Source organism: Rhinolophus ferrumequinum, chromosome 2 (genome assembly GCF_004115265.2).
Source record: "Rhinolophus ferrumequinum isolate MPI-CBG mRhiFer1 chromosome 2, mRhiFer1_v1.p, whole genome shotgun sequence".
Lineage (NCBI taxonomy): Eukaryota > Metazoa > Chordata > Mammalia > Chiroptera > Rhinolophidae > Rhinolophus > Rhinolophus ferrumequinum.
In genome coordinates this window covers 31,226,450-31,250,629 of record NC_046285.1, presented here as the reverse complement: position 1 = coordinate 31,250,629, position 24,180 = coordinate 31,226,450, and the positions used below count along the sequence as shown (strand labels likewise).

General features: G+C 35.9%; 1 protein-coding gene across 1 annotated transcript in view; it reads right to left on the bottom strand.

Moving 5' to 3' along the window:
• Window positions 1-19,594, bottom strand: part of ZPLD1 (zona pellucida like domain containing 1) — a 124,556-nt gene extending 104,962 nt beyond the window's left edge. The window contains exon 1 of the mRNA XM_033133985.1: window positions 19,522-19,594. The gene's annotated coding sequence lies outside the window, so the exon portion shown is untranslated. The remainder of the gene's footprint in view (window positions 1-19,521) is intronic.
• Between the last annotated feature and the right edge of the window lie 4,586 nt (window positions 19,595-24,180).

Genomic DNA, 24,180 nt, shown 5'->3' with positions numbered 1-24,180 from the left:
ACTTATGCAGGAACTTAAGCAGCTAAAAATGTAAGACTATGGACTTGAATTTCAAGGATGACAGTTTAGGAATAAGACAGACTGAGATGATATTCAAGAAGATAGATACTTCTGCTCTGAATGAAAGATAAAGGTCCTGCTGAATCAAATTTTATTCCAGGAAGAACCCAAGGCCTTGTCCACCCAAAATTGTGCAACTTTAACTTTGGTGAAGAACAGGAGCTGCTGAAACTCAGACACTGGGCACTATCAGAAATGGAGGACTTGGGGAAAACATGGTTGCATGGTTAGGCAATAGTGGCAGGGAAGAGCAAGGTAGATTTTCTACATGATTCTATTCTTTGATGAGTTTCATAAAAAGAAGTTTGTCTCTATCTCAGTAATACATTCAAATTGTTATGAAATATGACCATTGTTTCAGCATAGGAACTGAAATGTGTATTCTGATATTTCAGACCTAATTGGCATGGTACAATTGTTTTCTCACAGTAAAATACTCAAATGAGAAATGATGGTGATGAGACCTGACCGAAAACCTACACATCTGTGCAGACATGGGAACAAGCTTTGAGGATAGCAGAGTCTGGGAAGGCAAATTAAGGTGGCCAAGAGATCATGCAATCTTAAGCACAATTGGGGTAATCTATAAGAACTGAATTTCCAAGGAGTATGAAATATGCCAAGAGGTGGTGAAAAATGGTGATGAGAGAATCCAGGGGATAGTGATATTCTAAAACACAGACTGGTAATGGGCATCAGGAACAACAGCTAGATGTTAGGAGTTGGCCTCCATTTCCAGGAAGAAAGCAAGGCTCCAGGCTTTAAAAGGTATTTGGGGAAGATGTAGGATTTAAGTACAGAAGTCAAGTAGCCAAGTGCTATAAATTGAAGTACACAGAGTGGTCCTGGACCCAGGAAATAAAGTACAACAGACTTATTCTCTGTTAGAAGGACCTGTGATATAAGAGCCATGTGAGAATTCCAGTGATCAGAGAAAGGACAGATGTTCCAGATGAGTTTCACAGCAAGAATGGCTCAGTAACCGTATCCTCAGTCAGAAAAATATGGAGGGTGACCCAATGTAAAGACCCAGCAAAACTGCAATGGGTACATTGGAGCACCTTAATTTCTTTCTTAATTATACGTGTTTATCAAGGAACCAGGATATGGCCTATCTGGGAAGGTAGGCCATGGTATCTAGGGATTGAGCTATCTGAGGCAAATGGGGGGTAAATAATAGATCTGAAATGTCAAGGTCCTGTATGTGGCAAGACTAGTGAGTTCACCTGTGGAGAAGCTGGGGCAAGCAGAGGCAGGAGGATTGAGATGTGAGTCAGTGTCGATGGTGTGACAACTACATAGCATCACTGTGCGGATAGAATGAGGAACATGCTACATCAGCTGAAAACACTGGAGAAAACAGTGTCTGCATGTAAGTTGGGAGGAGAAAACCCAAAGGAAGCTGAGTCCCTGAAAGAGAAACAGATCTTCAGAAACAAATCTTTTAAGTGGTTCTTAAAACTAGTCAAGGCAGACCTCTGAAATGAGTGTATGGATATGGCATGAATACATTTACAGAAGTTTGCTTAAGAGCTGTCGCATACAGATCTTGTCCCCTTCTCTTCTAGGAGCATCTCACTAACCTTCCAAAGCCTGCTTCTTGGTACACTCAGGTTATTACCTCCCATCTTAGAGTGAACTTGAAGCTTTACTACATTTTGAGGGCCTCCTTGGTATGACTCTGTGTGTGTGTGTGTGTGTGTGTGTGTGTGTGTGTGTGTGTGTGTGTCTGTGTATGTGTGTAAAGCTGGAGAGAGAAGCAGAGACAAATTCTGAGTGAACTGAAGACTGCCATATGTAGCACTGTGTCTTCCATAATTTTTGATAATACATTAATTTATTTATAGAAGCAAGCTTGTGTATTGATGGCTGTATGTCAATATTAATGATCAAGAAACAAAACCATGCCTGAGGGTGGAGACTGAGAGACTGCGATGAAATCAAAGTGGGCATGCCACAGAAGCATTTCGGCAGGAAGAGAACTTCATTGTATTTCAATGGACTGCTTATCTTATTTGCCGCTTCTAATTAAAGCACTGAGAAAGAAGGGCAATTCTTTCCCAAATTGCTAAGCTCTAATAAACCAATAGTGCCATATTAATCATTTGAGAAGATGAAAACGCATTAAAAATGTAATGCTTTTTTTCAAACAAAATGTGTCTCTTTGTCCAATGGTATCTTTATTCTTATGTAGACTGATATTTATCTTTGATATATTATGTCCTTCCTGAAAAATACAAGTATTTGGGTTTTATCATTATTACTGTATTATCAACCATCAAGAGATTATTCAAGTTCATCTACTTTTTCTTTAGAATATAGAGTGTTTCACCAAGAAGTATTTTTTAAAAAATAACTGATTTGTACAAATATAACCAAGAGGGGACCAAGTAAGTTTAGAAAAGGAAAAACTTATTTATTTTAATGTGAAACGTGAAGGAAGAGGAGAAAAATAATGAACCCAGTGATAATATACAGGAAGTTGTTATATTCCTTAATTTGAGGTAAATAAATATGCCTTTAGTCATAGTGTAATCTGGAATGAGAAGAGGACATTAGGAGAGAAAGTGGACCTACTACTATACATTATTTTAAAGAAATGAAAAAAAGTTTGAAATTAATACTAAAATATGTCCAATGGAACTACATAACATGCTACATCAGGATTCCTATATTTCCTGGAATTGGAGGCAAAATCTCTAATACTTCCAGTGAGAAGAATCAAAATGAAAATGTAGCAGAAAAGGTCTATAAGAACTTAATTCACACTAAAGTATAAAGACAATAAATAAATGAGTAGCTATTAAAGGAATAATTAGGACAGAAGCCTTACTAAGAATAACAGGAGAAATTCTATGTCAAGGCAAATTTCACCTACTTTATCATTTTGCTTTGGGCTGGACCATATGACCTGGAACTTAGGGACCTCAAGGAGCAATTTACAATAAGGGTGGACACATTTGGCAATAATTGAATTTCTTAAATACAAATAAGTAATGTTATTTCTACCCACATATTTATTATTCATTGTCACTTAACCAGGAACAAGTGTAAAATCCATTTCTGACATGTAAATGTATTTTGTTTACTTTACTCTTTAGTCAATACCTTGCACTGTCAAGTTCCTATTAGGAAGTCTAGCTTAAGTTATTACTGGGTTAGAACTAGCAGCAGTACAGAACTTGAATATACAGCAATAATGTTTTTGCAAGCGATTTTAATGTCAAGAGAAGTTTATGATGGTTTCTCAATGTACATTAGAATTGCCCCATGGGTACAAGGGTAAATTAGGTTGAACAAAGAAATCAGTGGAAAAATAGAATGCAAGTAAATATGGAAAATATAACATATAAAAATATTCACCTTCTTTTCCAAGATGTATATCAACTGCCTTACTTGCTGGAATGTTGGCAAAGGAATTTGTAAGAAGATAGATTTTATTTTAAACTAACAAGTAGTTAAAATTATATGGAACTTCTTAATAGTTCCCTTTTTGTTGGCATATATAAGCAATCAAATATGGGCCTTTATTTTTTTCTGTATTCTGAAGAATACTTTCGACTTGAACCTCTTTGCTGCAGAAAGCTTCCACAGAATTAGCTAGCCACAGGTCACAGATTTGACCCAATCATTTTACCAATGGGTGTTAACTGGGATGATGCCCAGGTTGCTGTATCCTTAGAGAAAACTTCTTAGAGGTTACCACATGACAAGCATGTATGAGATTCAGAAGATTCTAATTTCTGACTACAAACTCAGTGACCTAACCTAACTGTATATAGACTCAATCATAACAGATAATCACTTAAGAAGCACTAAGGATTCTGAGTTCTCTGCTAGGTGTGGGTTCTACAAATCCTGAAGACATTAGGAGACTTGTTACTCAAGCTTACTGATTCTGGTTTTCTAATTTAAGATGTGCTTCTTGATTGAAAAGGAGAAATTATGTTAAGCCACCAAAGAGTAATAAAACAGAGTGTTCCTCCAATGATATCTAGGTCTCCATTCAGATAAAATGCCCCACTGTTCCTGAGGAGCTTAGAGGCAATATTGTTGGTGAGTAGATGAATAAGAACAATCATATTAGTGTCAACTCAGGTAAAGTTTTCTGACATAAAGAATATTTGAAAAAATAATAACTTTATTTATGAAACTAGACAATTTACATCCCATCTTTGATCACTAGGGGTCTTATCTGGAAAACGAAAATAATAATAGGATTATTGTGAGGCTTAGAAAGATCCCAATTATGGCAGTTGCATACATGAGAACCAACACAAATGTAACAGATAGTGGCAAAAAGGAAAAAAAAATATGTATTGGGTAAAAATTTACTATGCAATAAAAAGTATGAGTCTAATATCAATAAAATATAAACTAATGGTTAAAGAGAACTGAAAAAGTCCAAAAATGCTTGTTTCCATGTTAGAATGAAATTTTCTTTATTTCTGATCTCGAGCTCAGGCACACAGGATACATCAGGATGAAAAGAACATGGTAATAGAAAACTAAGTGGCATAAATTCATGTGGCAGAGCCAAGAATAAAATCAGGATGATGTATCATTCATCTGTTTCCCCAACTGTAAGAACAGAGGTCAATTAATCAAATATTCAACAAATATTTAATGAGTACCCACTATGTGTTCAGCAGTGCAAATTAGCAGATCAGTAACTGCTCTAATTTTAATTGATATTCTATTGGGATATAAATAAGATTTTTCTGTTGACTTTGGATTAATTTATATAGTTATATAGTTATGGTTATATAATTAATTTATATAGTCATATCTACAGGAAGAATGAAATCACAGATTCTATTCTTCAGCCCACAACTGACATGATTTCACATATGTGTTATCTCATTTGGAATCAGTATTACACAGTCTGCCTTAATGACATATGGTTGGTGGAAGGAGTGCATCTATGTTTCAGTAATCTATTCAATAAAGAAAGGTCCATTTATGGCTCAAAGACAAATCTAACACTGGATTGCAGTGTGTTCATTTTTATCTTTGCTATGATAACTACTCTTCATTGTGAAAAGGAAAGAAAAACTCAAAACATTATCTTGGTGAATAATAAATGAGAATGATTCATTTCCAGTTATTTTCTTTATGAATATAGAGGCTTATGGAAAGAACAAAAAATATCCACTTGGCTTACATTAGCTATTGATAAAATTAAATAGATCAATTTCAAAGTAGATTTTCCCATGATACTGGTGAGAGACAATGCAAATCTTCTTACTAAGTCATCACCACGATTGGAAGAATGCAAAAGAAGAAAAATTATCCACAGCATAGAATCATGGTTCTTAAAATGCAAAAGTTAAAACTAATTTCTAAGAATGTTTTGAAGACAAAGCAAAATAGGAGAATATAGTGTTTTGTTAAACAAAAGCAAAAATTATCAGGTGATTGTTTGAATGGATGTTTCCAATAAGATACTGTTAATGGAGAGAAATAAAGGCAGGTTAGAAGAAAAAATGTTTCCTTTGCAGATTAATTTCAGCTAATGAAAAGGCAGATAAAAGGAGAAAAGAAGAGTTTCAAAAGTGACCCCTCATGATGAACGTTTAAATTTAATACCTCAGCCTTCCTTGAGTTTCTTATTGACCTACATTTAAACCAGTTTTCTCTAATTGAATAAAATTCCATATTGGGGGAATTCACAGAAAATTCAAACCCACAACACATTTTTCTTTAGAAATATTTGGGAAAAACTAAAAATTGGCCTACAGAGGAGCCCCTCCCAAGAGACACCAGAAAAAAACACACCCAAAGGCTGGCTTCAGGTCATATCAGAGCACTACCTGGTTAGCCCCACAAGCAGCACAGCAAAAGGGTGGTCTCAGCAGGCACGAGAACCCACTGGGATGAATCCTCCTCTAAGGGGTCAGGCCTCACACAGTAGCTCATACACTCTAGGTGTAGCCATTCCACAGAGCCAGTCAGCTGGGAAGTCAATCCCACCCATTGACATGCCAAAACCAATCAAGGCTCAACTACAACAGGATACACACAACACACAAGGAACTGCCCTGGAACACACACACAGGTGATTAGGGAGACTGAACCACTGGACAACACAGGACACCCACTACATAAGGCCACCCAACAGACACTGAAATCTACCTAATACATAGATGCAAACAAAAAGAGATAGTCAGAATGACGAAATAAAGAAAAATGTCCCAAATAAAAGAACAGGAGAAATCTCCAGATATAGAACTAAAAGAAATGGCAGCAATCAACCTACCAGAGGCAAAGTTTAAAACACCAGTTATAAGAATGCTTAAGGAATTTTGTGAGCACTTCAACAATGAGATGGTAAGTATAAAGAAAGACATAGAAACCATAAAAACGTCAGAAATAAGGAATACAATAACTGAAATAAAGAATACAGCAGATTAAATGAAGCAGAGGACTGAATCAGTGATTTAGAAGACAAGGTAGCAGAAAACACCCAATTGGACGACAAAAAGAATTAAGAAAAATATATTTAAAGGACATTTGAGACATCAAGCTTAACAACATTCACATCATAAGAATACCAGAGAAGAAGAGAGGGTGCAAAGGATTGAGAATCTATTTGAAGAAATAAAGAGTGAAAATTTCCCTAGCCTGGTAAAGGAAATAGACATACAAGCCCAGGAAATACAGAGAGTATCAACAAAATCAACCCAAAAAGGCCCACACTAAGACACATTATTTTTAAAATGGCAAAAGTTAAAGAAAATGAGAGAATCCTAAAAGCAGCAAGAGAAAGGCAACTAATTACTTACAAGGGAGCTCCCATAAGACTATCGGCTGTTTTCTCAATAGAAACTTGGCAGGCCAGAAGACAGTGGCAGCAAATATTCAAAGTGATGCAAAGTAAGGACCTATAACCAAGACTACTCTACCCAGCAAGGTTATCATTTAAAATTGAAGGAATGATAAAGAGCTTCCCAGACAAGACAAAGCTAAAGGAATTCATTACCATTAAGTCAGTATTACAAAAAATGTTAAAAAAACTTCTACAAGAAGAAGAAAGGGGGAAACAAACAAACAAAGAAAATAAAAAAACATGAATAATACAATGGCAATAACTACGTACCTATCAATAATCACTTTAAATGTAAATGGGTTAAATGCTCTAATCAAAAGATATAGGGTAGCTGAATGGATAAGAAAACAAGACCCATGCCTATGCTGTCTACAAGAGACCCACATCAAATGGAAAGACACACATAGGCTGAAAGTAAAGGAATGGAAAAAGATATTTCACGTAAATGGAAATGAGAAAAAATCTGGAGTAGCAATACTTATACCAGATGAAATAGACTTTAAAATGAAGATTATAATAAGAGACAAAGAGGACATTACATAATGATAAAGGGATCAATCCAACAGGACAACATAACCCTAGTAAACATTTATGCACCCAACATAGGAGTATCTAAATATATAAAACAAACATTGACTGACGTAAAGACAGAGACTGACAAACACACAATCATAGTATGGGACTTTAAAATCCCCCTGGACAGATCTTCCAGACAGAAAATCAACACAGAAATAGTGGCATTAAATGACACAGTAGACCAAGTGGATTTAATTGATATTTTTAGAGCATTTCACCCCAGAGCCGCAGAATATACATCCTTTTCAAGTGCACATGAAACATTTTACAAGATAGACCACATGTTTGGCCACAAAACAAGTCTCAATAAATTTAAAAAGATTGAAATTATATCAAGTGTCTTCTCTAACCACAATGGTCTGAAACTAGAAATCCATTACAAGGAAAAAACTGAAAAACACACTTACACATGGAGACTAAATAACATATTACTAAATAATGAATGGATCAACAATGAGATCAAGGAAGGAATCAAAAGATAACTTGAGACAAATGAAAATAAAAACACAATGCTCTAAAATGTATGAGACACAGCGAAAACACTCCTGTGAGGGAAATTTACAGCAATGCAAACCTACCTAAAGAAACAAAAATATCGCAGATAAACAGTCTAACTCTACACCTAAGGGAACTAGAAAAAGAATAGCAAACGAAGCCCAAAGTGAGTACAGGATAGAAATAATAAAGATCAGGGCAGAAATAAATGAAATAGAGGCTAAAAAAAAAAAAAAAAAAAAACAGTAAAAAAAAAAATGAAACCAAGAGTTGGTTTCTGGAAAATATATACAAAATTGACAAACCTTAAACCTGACTCATCAAGAAAAAAAAGGGAGATGAGCCAAATAAATATAATCAGAAATGAAAGAGGAGAAGTGACAACAGACACCACAGAAATACAAAAAAAAAAAAAAGAAGAAGAAGAAGAAAATACCATAAGCGATATACACCAATAAATTGGACAATCTGGAAGAAATGGGTAAGTGCCTAGAAGCATTCAATCTTCCAAAACTGAATCAAGAAGAAACAGAAAATCTGAACAGACCAATTACTACTAACAAAATTGAATCATTAATCAACAAGCTCCCAACGAACAAAAGTCCTGGACCATATGTCTTCACAGGTGAATTTTACCAAATATTCAAAAAAGAATTAACATCTGTTCTTCTCAGATTATTCCAAAACTTTTAAGAGGAGAGGAGGCTCCCAAGCTCATTCTATAAGGCCACTATTACCCTGATTCCCAAACCAAAGACATGAAAAAAAAAAAAAAAAAAAAAACCTATAGGCCAATATCCCTAATGAACATAGATGCAAAAATTCTCAACAAAATATTATCAAACCAAATTCATCAATATATTACAAAGATCATACACTGAGCTGGCCTGCTGGCTCCTAATGCCGAGGTGGCCCGTTGAATTCCCACATGGGCCAGTAAGCTGCACCCTCTACAGCTAAGATTGTGAACAACAAGTCTCCCTGGAGCTAGGCTGCCATGAGCAGCTGGAGTTCAGGCTGAGCTGCTGTGTGCTGCCATCGGCTGCTGTGCTGCTGTGGGTTACTGTGTGCTGCGATGAGCGGCTGGTGGCCAGTGTGAGTGTCCGGCAGCCAGCAAGAGCTTCCATGAGCTGCTATGAGCAGCTGACCGATGACCAGCGACCGACTGCCTCAGCTGGGGGGAAGCGCAAGGCTCATAATACCAGCATGGGCCAGGGAGCTGAGTCCTACACAACTAGACTGTGAAACAATGGCTTGAACCAGAGTGGGGGAGTGGGGAGGTGGAAGAAGAGGAAAAAAAGATCATACATCATGATCAAGTGGAATTCATTCCGGTATGCAAGGTTGGTTCAATATCTGCAAATCAATTAATGTGATACACCACATAAACAAAATGAAACATAAAAATCATATGGTCATATTGATAGATACAGGAAAAGTATTTGACATAAACCCAGCATCCATTTATGATAAATCCCTCAGCAAAGTAGGAATAGAGGAAACATATCTGAAAATGATAAAGTCCATATATGACAAACCCAGTTTGTCACAGTATGACAAACCTACAGCTAATATCATACTCAATGGGGGAAAATCTGAACGTATTCTTATTAGATCAGAAACAAGACAAGAATATCCATTTAAACCACTTTTATTCAGAGTACTGGAAATTTAGCCACAGCAATCAGACAAGAAAATGAAAAATTCAAAATAGGAAAGGAGGAAGTAAAATTGTCATTATTTGCTGATGACATGATGTTTTATATATAAAACCCCAAAGACCCCACTGAAACACTATTAGAACTGATAAATGAATTTAGTAAAGTAGCAGGATACAAAATTAATATTCAGATTCAGTTGCATTTTTATATAACAATAACAAATATCAGAAAGAGAAATTAAGAAAACAATCCCATTTATAACCACGAAAAAAAATACCTAGGAATAAACTTAACCAAAGATAAAAGACCTTTAGTCAGAAAATTATAAGACATTGAAGAGAGAAATTAAAGAAGTTAAAAATAAATTGAAGCATATACCATGATCATGGATAGAAAGATTTAATATAGTTAAAATGTTCATACTACCCAAAGCAATCTACAGATTCAGTTCAATCCCTATCAAAATGCCAATGGCACTTTTTACAGAACTAGAACAAATAATCCTAAAATTTATATGGAATCATAAAAGCCCCTGAATAGCCATGGCAGTCCTGAGAAAAAAGAACAAAACTGGAAGTCTCATGCTACTTGACATCAAATTATACTACAAAGCTATGGCAATTAAAAGAGCATAGTATTGGCATAAAAACAGACACATAGATCAATGAAACAGAATAGAGAGCCCAAAAATAAATCCATGCCTATATGGTCATTTAATCTTTGACAAAGGAAACAAGATTATACATTGGGGGAAAGACAGTTTATTTAATAAATGGTGCTGGGAAAACTGGACAGATACATTCAAAAAATGAAAGCTGGACTGCCTTCTTAAGCTATATACAAGAATAAACTCAGAATGGATTAAAGACTTATATGTAAGACTCGAAACCATAAATCTCCTAGAAAAAAAATATGACAATAATTCTCAGACATTAACTTTAATAATATTTTTACTGATATATCATTTCAAACAAGGGAAACAAAAGAAAAAAAATAAACAAATGGGACTGCATCAAACTAAAAAGATTTTGCACAGCAAAGGAAACATCAACAAAACAAAAATACACCCTACTAAATGGGAGAAGATATTTGCCAGTGATACATCTGATAAGGGGTTAATATCCAAAACATATTAAAAACAAAAAAACTCATACGACTCAACCCAAAAAACCAACAATCCAATTAAAAAATGGGCAGAGGACCTGAATAGACATTTCTCCAAAGAGGACATACAGATGGTCAATAGACATATAAAAAGATGCTCAACGTCACTAGTCATCAGAGAAATGCAAATAAAAACCACAGTGAAACATCATCTCACTCTTGTCAGAATGGTTATCGTCAGTAAATCAACAAACAACAAGTGATGGTGAAAATGTGGAGAAATGGGAACCCTCGTGTACTGTTGGCGGGATTGCAGATTGGTGCAGCGACAATGGAAAACAGTATGGAGATTCCTCAAAAAATTAAAAATAGAACTACCTTATAAAGCAGCAATTCCACTCCTGGCTATTTATTTTTTAAAAATCCAAAACACTAATTTGAAAAAATATATGCACCCCTATGTTTACTGCAGCGCTATTCACAATAGCCAAGCTATGGAAACAATGAAAATGCCTATCAATAGATAGTTGGATAAAGAAAATGTGGTACATCTATACAATGGAGTATTACCCTGCCATAAAAAAGAATGAAATCTGACCATTTGCAACAATATGGCTGGACCTAGAGAGTATTATGGTAAATGAAATAAGTCAGACTGAGAAAGACAAATACCATGTTACCTCACTTATATGTGGAAGCTAAAGAACAGAATAAGTGAATAAACAGAACAGAAATAGACTCATAGATACAGAGACTAAACTGATTGTTACTAGATGTTGCAGGGGTTGGGAGGATGCATGAGAAAGGTAAAGGCATTAGGAAGTACAAATTGGTAGTCACAAGACTGTGAAATACAGTATGGGGGATATAGTCAATAATGTAAAAACTATGTGCTGTGTCAAATGGGTACTAGACTTATTAGGGGCATCACTTCTTAAATTATATAAATGCCTAACTACTGTGCTGTACACCCGAAATTAATATAAAATAATATTGTATACGTGTGTGTGTGTGTGTGTGTGTGTGTATCTACACACACACACATATATATGTGTGTATATATATATATGTGTATATATATATGTTATAGTCACAGGATATAAAGTACGCATAGGGAATATAGTCAATTGTAATAGCTATGTAGAATGTCAGATGGGTAGTAGACTTGTTGGGGTTATCACTTTGTGAGGTATGTAAATGTGTAATCATTATGTTGTTTTGTACACCGGAAAGTAAAATAAAAAATATATTTAAAAAAATAATGTGGGCAAAAATTTTTTTTAAAAAGCATGGTACTGGCGAAAAGACAGGCATATAGACCAAGGGAATAAAGAGCCGAGAAATAAATCCATGCAATCAACTGATCTTGAACCAGGGTGCTAAAAATACACAATGGGAAAGGATAATCTACTCAACAAATGATGCAAGGAAAATTTGGTATTGACATACAAAAGAATGAAACTGGACACTTATCTTACACCATACATAAAAACAACTCAAAATGCATTAAATATCAGTAAGATGTGAAAATGTAAAACTCATAGGATGTAGGAAAAAGGCTTCATGACATTGGTCTTGGTAATGATTTCATGGGTATGACACCAAAAGTATGTAGGCAACAAAAGAAAAAACAGACAAGTGAGGCTAAAAAGCTGCTACACAGCAAAAAACAAACAAAACAAACAAAGAAAAAAGCCCAAGAGAATATAAAAGCAATCTATGAAATTGGGGGAAATATTTTCAAATCATATACCTGAAAAGGGATAATTTCCAAAATATATAAATAACTCATACTACTTGATAGCAAGAAAACACATCATCTGATTTTTTAAGTGAGCAAAGAAATTGAATAAACATTTCTTCAAAGAAGATAAACAGGTTACATGAAAAGACATTCAAAGTCATCAGGGAGATACAAATCAAAACCACAGAGATAGCACTTTACACCTGGCATATGGCCATTATCAACAAGACAAGTATTGGCAAGGATGTGGCGAAGCTGGAACCCTTACGTATTATTGGTTGGAATGCAAAGTGGTGCAGCCATTATGGAAAACAATATGGAGGTTTCTCCAAAAAATAAAAATAGAACTACCATGAGGTCCAGCAATCTCAGTTCTAGGTATTTATCAAAAAGGATTGAAATCAGGATCTCAAAGAAATATCAGCACTCCTGTGTTCATTGCAGTACGATTCACGATAGTCAAGATGTGGAAACAACCTAAATGTCCATCAAAAGATAAATGGATAAAGAAAACGTGGTATAGACATAAAATTGAAAATTACTCAGCCTTAAAAAAGAAGGAAGTTTTACAATATGCAACAACATGGATGAACCTTGAGGATATTATGCTAAGTGAAATAAGCAGGTCACAGAGGATAAATACTGCATGATTCCACTCGTATGAGGTATCTAAAATAGTCAAACTCATAGAATCAAAGAGTAGAATGGTGGTTACCAAGAGCTGGGAGAGGGGGAAATAGGGAGTTGCTGTTGCATAGGTATAAAGTTTCATTTATGCAAGATGAGTAAGTTCTAGAGACCTGCTGTACAACAACGTGCCTATAGTTAACAATGCTGTATTACACACTTAAAAATTTGTTGAGGGTAGATCTCATGTTGAGTGTTCTTAACACAATAAAATTAAGTTAAACTAAATTTCACTTAATTTAATGTAATTTTTTCCTTAAGAAATGAATGGATTGCCTTTCACTTGGATGGTGCTTCAGGGAGATGCAAAATATACAGGAGACTTACCAACTATTTATAATAGCAATTTGGACAGTGCTTAATGGACACCAGATACTATTCTAAATATATCAACATACATCAACTTACGTGAAACTCACAATGACTCTATGAAGACGGTATATGAAAAACATTTATTAACAGGTACAACATGGGCACTGACCTGTGAGGCAGATGCTGAACATAGTGCTGGGGGCAGATCCTGGAGGGCCCCCTACTGAGCCAATAAGCCCTGCAGAATCACTGGGAGAGCAAAGGTACACTGAGGAAGTAGGAAGAAGAGTGGACATTCAGGGAGCTTGAGGCTGCAGCTATGTACCAACTTAATGTGGAAGCATTTCAGTGTTTTAACAAATGGTACACAGGTATATATCAGCTACGGAGATTGGTAATATTATTATCCCCATTTCATAGATGAAGAAATGAGGCCCCAGGGAGTTGAGTGACTTATCAAAAGTCACACAGCTAATGAGTGGAAGAGGTAATATTTGAACTTAGGCAGTCTGACACCAGTTCCTGTTCTCCTAACTGCTATGCTATCCTGCCTCGTATTTATAAAGAAAATAATTAGCTTTGAAAAGAATGAATAGTTATCCAGCAACTAATGGAGTCCAGGCATGGTGGAGGGCAAGTTGTAGAGGGGTTCAATTATCAATTAAGTAAAAATTCAGAAAAGGCAATGGTTCTAGCAAGAAGTGCTAAAAGTCAGGAAAGACGGTCACTAAGAGATGGAGATTTTTCTTCAATAAATCGAAAGTGAAAATGTACTGTTTGTACATATAATCTGAATAATTGCTCCCATTTTCCATTATGTTGTATCAGAAGACAGTAGTTTGGAAACAGGAATTTGTGAAATTTCCAGTAACATCCCCAGAGATGCAGCAGCAGTAGTTCCAACTGCACTTTAGCCAACTCTCTTTTCACTTTGGAAGTAGATGATTAGCCGTGATTGGCAGCGACTGCTAATGACAACAGGAGAAAACTGGATCAGTCATGCCAGGAATTCTAAATACATAGTGCAGAAAAGCAGAATACGATTCCCCTCCTTTTCTCCGTTCCCTAAGCTTCCCCCACAGCAGCACTCTTCCTAGTGCTGTGTCTAACTACTTGATGCTTGTTCGCCAAAGAACCAGGATTTGTGCGCAAGGCTCTTGTAAACAATGTTCACCAAAAATGGATCGGTATCACTGTTCAGAAATAAAATGTGGCTATTGCTTTCCAATACTAGATTAACCTTTCATGATAGTTAAAATAGCACTTTGCTTTTATGGTAACTCCCTTCAAACCACTTAAGGCAATGATAGACTTAAGGTGCTGGTGACACTGCCTTTCTTTCAGTTAAAAGAGATTTAAAAAAAACAACTATAGACATGATTTCTTTTTAGTAGATCCATGACATTTTTAACAGAATATAATTATAACCAAAAGTTTACACTAATATTTGTGTTTCTCAAATAGTAAATAACACAAAAATCTAATGATGAAAATTTCAATACTATGAGCAATTTGATCAACATTTAATAAACTGGAAAACAATACTAACTGGAGCTGAGGAGCTAAATCCCATAACGCCAGGTTTCATTTCAAATGAGCTCCAGGTGGCTGCTAGCCAATTTGCCACATGAAAAAAGCCTGACACTTACTGGAAAACAGACTCCAACTATTAAAAAAAAAAAACAAAAAAAGAACACTCAGTAGAGAATAGACAATGTTGTGCTAAAAAGCCATGTTATTTTGCCAGAAAAAAATTCAATCTGTGCGCAAAATATCTCTTCCCATGTCTTTTGATCTGATGTAGCACTTGTCCAAATGGATGGGCTCCCCAAAGGGAAAATCTGTTTCAAACACTGAGGAGCTCTAACAAACGCACAGCACTCAACCTCAGGCTTAAATATCCCAAATGGTCTCTTGCTAGTAATATGAGAACAAAATCAGTGTTTCGCTCAGAAAACAGCTTTCCTGGCTTTTTTCTTCTGTTCCATTTGTGCATTGATATGAAGATCAGAGTCATCAACTTGAATGTGATTTAGAATCTCGATGCAAACAATGAGACATTAAACACTTTCTGGCCCTCTGAAATTTGTATTCAGACTCTTCTCTTTTTCAGGGTGTAATCACAATTCCATCAGTATTCGAGGGATTCGAGCACACAGACTGCCTCTGTCAAAACTGTAGCAAGTTAATGCATTCAAGTGTAGCTTGGTTGTGCAAATAATTGCCTTAAAGGAAGATGTAACTTGGTATTTTGACATACGCCGTTTTATGTAGAGCACAGTATCTTTTTGTTTTACAGCCTTTCGTTTTCCTCTTAGCCACTTGAAGATTTTGAAAATAAAATTAAACTTAAATAAAAAAAAAAGCGTGGAAATAATGATCTCCACTCACAAAGAAAAGAAGGCATACACCAAAATTACCATCATACTATGGCAATGCAGAAGGAGGAAAGACTTTGGATTTGACTTCTTTCTTTTCAAACTGATAAATAACGTTGCCAGCATTTATTCATTTCCTGAGACTTACCAACATATATTGCTTTCTTTTATCACATTGCCAATTTTCTTCAAAGAAAATTACTACTTCAAGTTCTTCATAAATTCTGTAACTTCTAGAAGCTTAGTTTCTTCATAGGTAAAATGGCAATAACAATGCCTAGTTTGTAGGGTTGGTATGAGGGTTAGAAATAATATATGAAAATCACCTAATAGTGCCTGGAACATAATGGAAGCCATCACTATTATTATTACCCAAAAGCTATATCTGGACATGTAAATTGGAATAAAACACTAAGGCAATTTTCATACTAATTCAAATATAAGAACACATTTTCTTGTAGATTCAAGGTAATTGAGGTAAATGTTAGAACATTTATTTGAATTATCGAGATACATAGATTGTTTCAATTTTCCAATTTACATGTCCAGAGACGGCTTTTGTGAATAGCCCCAGAGTAATGCAGACTTTTGAAACTTTGCCCATTACTGAAAGCCCTCAGCATTAAGTTTAACCAACCTTGATACGTAGCTGCCAATAGACTACAAGATGAGCTCCGTTCATTAGTAGGGTTACTGCCTCAGACATCAGAAACCAAGAAAGCTAATTCTATATATATAGTTCCAATAATTATCCCTTATATAATTTAAACAGGTAAATTTGAAGTTTGCCTGAATGGGGAGTAACACAACAATGGGCAATTTTTAGAAAATACCTTTGTTTCGAGTAACTATAACTTTCTAGGGCATTCTTAAAAAAAAAAAAAGAATTGCAGGGAAGAAAATAAAATCTATTCGAAACTAAAGGCAAAAATGACTTTGCATACCTGAAATTTTAAAAGAAAAAAATCCTATGTTTTGATCTCTTGGAACAATCTTAACAGTTTTTCAGGGGAAAGGGATATACGTATAGTAAAAGCTTCTCTTTAAAAAAGGGGGGAGGGGGTTGAAAAGAATATATAATTGCCTTTTAAGGATAGGTAATCCTTATCAAATTATTTAAAAGCTTTAAAATTCTGTGCACATATAAAAGATTATTGAATAACATTTGAGATCTGAAAATTATCAATTTTATGTTTATATCCTAAAAATAATAGCAGAGCAAAAACATGATGTTAGAGAATTTGCACTGAACCAAAATAAAAATGTTTTGGACATCAGTTCTTAATAGGGCACTGAGCAATCCTGAACGTCTCAATTTATAAAATAAGAAGATCAGACTAAATTGGACGCCCGTTAACCTTCCCAGCTACAACATTCTGTGATTCCTTTACCATGTAATTCACCTTTGGTTCAGCCCAAATAATCATAATACAAAGTTTATTTTAGAAACACAATGATTTTCATTACTACACTGGTCTATGTTGGGACTTCCTGGATTATGTCACCAGACATAAAATAAGTGCAGGGGGAAGCTCAGCTCCATAAACACTGGAATCAAGGATGAAGAGAAATAGAAATGCTCTGAGAAAAAAAGGAACTAAATAAAGGGGGGGTCAGTATGTTTGGGGCAGGCCATACAAGAACCGCCAAAAAAGAATATATTACTGTCCAAAGACAAATAAACTGGAAAGACTTGTAAGAGGGCAATACACATTTTTATGTACAGGTAGATTACATTAGTCTTGCAAAGAGATTTTATTCCATGGACATTGAGGAAATCTCTTAGAAACAACTAAGTCAGAATTTAAGTAATAAGAGAGCAGATGTGACTTTGAACTATTGGGTCAATCTGAGAACCAGCAAGGAAAGACTATGTAGCCCAAACATGATTGTTGTATGTATGATCCAATCAACTTGGTAAGGCTCTATTAGAGTAGCTGCCTGTTAAGAGACCAATTACTAAACAAACTCAAGTTAATTCAAATGATAAGTTACTACTACTATGACTTACCATGCAATCTACTTTGAATCTTAACACTCAAGATCCACATTTATTTCAATATCTTTGCCATATAATTTACCTTATATTTTTACATGCAAGATTCCCATTTGAACTAGTTGATTGCTGTTAGATTCAAAAGAAGTAAAGGAAACAAGACAGAATTTCAAGAGAAAAAATACATCCCCAATGCCCTAAGTAATGACAATTAAATGGGATCAGAAGCATGAAGGAGCCTCTGTTTGGAGGTTACAGAGATGTAGTCTTAAAAGTGAATGTGAATTTAGGAAGTATCTAATCCATCCCTCTTATTTTATATACACAACCAAGTATCCAACTCCATATTCTCAAAGATCGGCTTTCTCTGGTATCTTTTGGCCTTTGCTATTAAGTTATTACATCCATCCATTAACTTTTACCACCAATCAGTACCAAGAGATACCTAAAAGAATCCCCTGGGTTACACTCTTCTTTTCCACAATTGTGTAGCAGCAACCCTACTTCCCCGTGATAACCTGAATCAGTCACCCCAATCAGGAGAGCAAATCCATTATTTGCTTGTTGGTTTAGTGACCAGAGGAGGCTAAAGGCACCAAATGGCAATCTCAGCTTCCAGTTAAATGAAACTTGTTTTTTAGTCTCCTGGTGTGATCATTTTTTTTCTCTTTAGGAAATAACAGTTTTTATACCAGCACAATCAAAAGATGCAGGAAGAGGAAGTATAAATTTTAGGAGAGGATTATTTAGGGTAAGAGTGAATCTACTTAAATCTCTTGGTTTCTGGACTCTGGTATTCTGGCTGTGGAAGAAATACATTATATGAGCTTATGGTCATTGGTTCAAAGCATACATTTCATCATGTATAACAGTTCCTCAAATCCACAAGTGCTATCACCAGACAGCTTTGTAACTGTGTATCTAATAAGCCATTCCACTGTTCTATTCAGCCACCTGTGTTTTGGGTGAAGGAATCCACGATAAAACTAATGACAAGCCCTTCCGTGGGTTTAAGCCAATTGACTCTATTTTTGTTGTTCTTGTACAATATCTTTCTTAGCAAAAACTAAGATTTAGTAAGTCCTGAATGATGGTACTGGAAGAAGCAATGAGGTCAAGAAAGGCAGAGTAAGTATCTTTTTCTGTGAGGACAAACTGCTGCTGCCTCCATGCTGGAAGAGGCCCAATGTAATCAATATACTTGCTACCTGGTGGCTGGCTGGTTCCCACAAGCAACAGTGTATTATCAGGGGCTCAAAAATGGACCCTGTTATTGGCAGACTAGATACTCAGCAGTAATGATAGCCAGTTTAGTCTTGGTAAAAATAAGCCTATAATTTTGAGCCCATGAATAACTTCCATCCCTGCAGCCATAACCAGTTTGTTCATTAGTGCACTGAGCGAGCACAGGATGGCTAAAGAAAGAGGCTCATTGACATGGATAGATCATCTTGTTACCTGATAATCAAGAGCCTTACTTGCAGGGTAAGTTTCACATGTGAGTGGTGAGCACTCACCTGTCACATAAATATTCTCCATGTCTCTGTCTTATTCAGAGTTCTTCAGAGAAACAGAACCAACAGGAGAGATGAGAGAGGGAGAGAGAGAGAGAGAGAGAGAGAGAGAGAGAGAGAGAGAGAGAGAGAGAGAGAGAGAGAGATTACAAGGAATTGACTCACACGATCGCGGAAGCTGAGAAGCCCCACTATCTACTGTCTGCAAGCTGGAGACCCAGGAAAGCTGGTGGTGCAGTTCCAGTCCAAGTCTGAAGGCCTGAGAACCAGAAGAGACAATGGTATAAGTCATAGTCCAAGTACAGGAAAAGATCAATGTCCCAGCTGGAAAACAGTCAGGCTGAAGGACCAATTTCTCCCTCACCCCACTTTTTGTTCTATTCAGGCCCTCAATGTATTGGATGAGGCCCACCAATATTCTGGAAGAGAATCTGTTCAGTCTACCCGTTCAAATATTAATCTCTTCTAGAAACACTCTCACAGACACACCCAGAATGGCCCAGTTTGACACATGAAATTAACCATAACCTTCCCCATTAACAAATAAACAATAACAGTTCCATTTCAAGAGTCCTATTTACATACTCTTTCCCCAGACTTTTTGTCACCAATCCTCCAATCTTATGATTTTTAAGTTCCCAACCATCTAACCAAACTGGTAACTAACTGCCCTGTGTTCACTTTGGATACATACCTTTAGCTATCGCTCTTTTCAGGTATGTAAAACAGTGTTCAAAGTATGTGTAGAAGTATGTGTGCAGAAGTATGTGCAAACAAGGCTATATATATATATATATATATATATATATATATATATATACACACATATATATGTACACATATATATGTATATATATATTTCTCCTCTTCATCAGCTAGTCGTAGGAAATGCCCCATGAGGCCATAGGTGTGGGTTGAGGGACAAGCAGCAATGTAGCAAGAGTAGAGGCTTGAGCATCTGAGCCACCTGCTCATGCCACTTACATATGATTTCAGGACATGCTTGAACCTGCTCTCATATGCTGCATGACAAGACAGTGCTGTTGCCTAAGCCAAATTCATGGCACACAGTTCACAGTGGGCAGTTTAGGTCCCACAGTCTTCTTCAAAGGAAAATAATAGCAGAAGAGAGCATGACAGGTATTCCCAAAGACTTCCGCTTAATCCTTTGCACTCAGCTGCCCAAAGAGTGATGAGAATATGGAAAATCACATGGGATGTTTCAGGAGTGACACCTGGAGATGCCATTTAAGACTATACCCACCCACATTCCATTGGCCAAAACTCACTTTCAAGGCCCGATTGAACTACTAGAGTGTGTTAGAAATGTAGTTCAGCTCCCTTGCGTCCACCCCACAAACATAAGCACAGCTCTTCCAAAGACAGGCAGAAATAATACAATCAAGATGTATTAGTCATTCTGAAAATGTGATGCCTGGATCTGCAGCAGCAGCACCACCAAGGAACTGATTCTTATGCCACATGCTGCAGTCACGAATCTCTAGAGATGAGGCTCAGCAATCTTTTTTTTTTTTAATTGCCCTCCATGTGATTCAGATGCACTCCTGTGTTTATGAATTACTGGTCTGGAACCAAATGAGGAGTAACACCAAACTTCACAGTATCTTTGTAGTTCTCCATACCCCTCTTCCAGCCTCCCAGAAATAAGAAATGATCCTATTGCCCAGTCAAGTCTATACACACTTTCCTTAGCTACTGTAACTCTAGGGGAATTCCTGGGAGGAATTCTTAGGCAAAGATCCACACACTCTTTCATTTCTGCTTAGCTGAAGGGAAAAGGGGGTCTCTTTAATGCTTTGAGGTACATCAGACTCTTGCAGAGACAGCATCAAAATCTCTTTTCTTAAAGTAAAAATGAGTTTAGACTAAATTAATAATAATTTTAGAATCTAAAGATTCCAGAAGGAATAAAGGCTGCTCATCTCAAAATGGCGCACAATAATCTCAATTACTCTAAAATTCCATATTTTATGGCCTCAATTTAAAAATCAGCCTAAATCATCCTTGCAATTTTTTAAATTAAGTTGTGGTCTCTAAATCATAATGACTTGGAACTATATTACATATTTTGAAGTTCAAAGTGAAGATTACTTTCAAATGTTAACTTGAATTCATTTTAATTTTCATTTGCTTTTCATCAATAAATTCAATAAATAAAATTGACCTTTCATACTTGAGAAGAAATTAAATGTTATTAAATTATGATTTTGCATATTTTAGTTTGGTAGCTAGATTGATATATACCCTAAATTTTCATTGGGAAGGCTAGATTTTTTGAGAAAGTAAACCATTCTCTGGATATAAACTGCAAATTAAACTACAAAGTTTCCAGAAATCTTATGGTTCTCAAACAATCATTAACAAATTAGTATTTCAGTGAAACTGAAAAATTGCAGTAATCAATTTACTATTAGGAATGATACACTAACCCATGAACTCATGTCTTATACATTTTGAAAAGATCACATATATTGGTTATTTATTGTGTAACAAATTACTCCAAAATTTATCAGCTTAAAAAATAAGTATTTATTATTTTCTAACTTCTGTAGGTTAGGAATTTAAGATTGTCTTAGCTAGGTGGTCTGGCTGAAGGTCTCCAAGGAGGTTTAGTCAAGAGCTCAGCCAGGGCTGCAGTTTCATCTAAAGACCTGATTGGGGGAGGATGTGCTTTCAAGCTAACTCATGTGGTTGTAGGAAGGCCCCACTTACTTGCTGACTTTCAGCCACAGGTGTCCAGTTCTCTCCACATGGACCTCTCTATGGCTGCCTGAGTATTCTCCCAACATTTTACCTGGCTTCTCCCAAAGTGACTAATGAGAGGAGAGAGAGGAGGATGGAGAGGGAGACCGAGAGGGAGAGAGAGAGGGAGAAAGATGGAAAGGAAGGTGAGGGAGAAAGGGAGAGAGAGAGAGAGAGAGAGAGAGAGAGAGAGAGAGAGAGAGAGAGAGAGAAACCCTATATAAAAGCCACAGTTTTTATACCCTAATCTTGAAATGACTTACCCTCATTTCTGCCACACGCTATTGGTGACAGAAACCAAACCTCGGACTTGTGGAGGGAGTATCCACAAGGATACGAATACAGGATTTGGCAGAGTAATATTTTTCATACAACAGTCTTTACCTAAGATGATTATTGTAGTATACAATTTTAAAATGCAATATAATTATACCTAGGTATAATCTAGAAGCATACTTCTGGAAAGTTTTGTGTAAATAAAGTATTTGTCAATGTCTGTTTTTCCACATCTGTTCTCCTTCCTAGACTGAATTCACTACGGGAGGTATTCTTTCTTGTTCGTGTTTATGTTTCTAGCTCCTCGAACAGTGGCTGAGATAGAGGTGCTTAGTAAATACGTATTACTTGTGCTGAATTGTCTTATATTTTAATTCTCAAGCTAGTTTACATTTTTCTTATTTATTAAAATTCAAGTAAATTTACATAAAATAAAAATGAGGACTTTTAGTGTTTATTTTGATAAGTTTTGACAATCACATATACCTATGTCACCTCAAACAAGACAGAATATTTCCATCACCCCAGAAAATCCCAAGGTGCCCCTTTACAGCCATTTTTTTGACGCCCCTTCCACCCTCTGGAGATAACTTAGTGATTTCTGCTTTCACCATACATTAGTTTTACTTGTTCTTTACCTTCATACAAATGGAATAACTTTATGCCAAATACTATATAATTCTATGTTTGACATTTTTTGCTTATATATTTTTGGGAAATGTATTATTGTTGCATACATCAGTAGTTCATTTCTTTTTATTGGTGTATAATATTCTAATTTATGCATATGCCTCAATTTGTTTATCCATTCTCCTTTTACAGGACACTTGAATTGTTTCCACATTTGGCAATTATAAATAGAGCTGCTGTGAATATTCTTTTACAATTTTTTTTTTCTGTAAACAAATGATTCCATTTCTTCTCAGTAAATACCAGATAGTGGGATTGCTAGATACCATTGTTGTTAATTAATTAAAAGACTTTCTTGTCTTCCAGTTTGTTTAGGAATTTAAGACCTGATTTTTAAAAACACCAGCTATATCTAATTCCCAAAGAGAATGGAGAGCAAGCAGAAATGGAAAGATTCGTTTTCCATATTAAGTTTTTGGAGAGACTAAGAGACATAGACAGCATCCCTTTGTACAAGGTCTGTGTATAAAGTTGTAGGATGAATTCGCCACACCAGGATAGAGGTACCTCTATCCTGCAAAGCTCCCTATCCATGCAAAGACTGGGAGCTATGAGGGAGCAGTGTACTTAGAGAAAGCAGTGAGAGAACAAACTATGACACCATAGACAGAAGTGGACCTGCTCTGGATTCTCCTTGGAAATTAGACATAAGTCAGTGGGGATGTCCTTCAAATTCATCTTGCCTATCTCCTATTTCTAGACCTTTTGACAAAATGTCTCCTTATTCTCTATATCATCCATATGCTCTGTAACAGTCCACTCACTTATTCACCTATTTAACAAATACTTCTTGAACATTTACTATTGACCAGGGACTGCATTAGGAGCTAGGAAAAACAAAACAGACAAAATCCCTTCCCTTATAGAGCTAAACATATGTGAATATGTATGATCAAATATATATTTCAGTTGCATTCTGTTCAAATCTTAATATACCTAGATATATTAGAGTACTGGGTCTCGTGCCTGCATAGCATCTCTCATCTACTAAGTGCTCATTACATGTTTGTTGAATGCATGGATGAGTAAGTGTCCCAAAGTTTGAGCAACAAAATAGGGGTCATCATATAATAAAGATTCATTAGGTGAGTATAT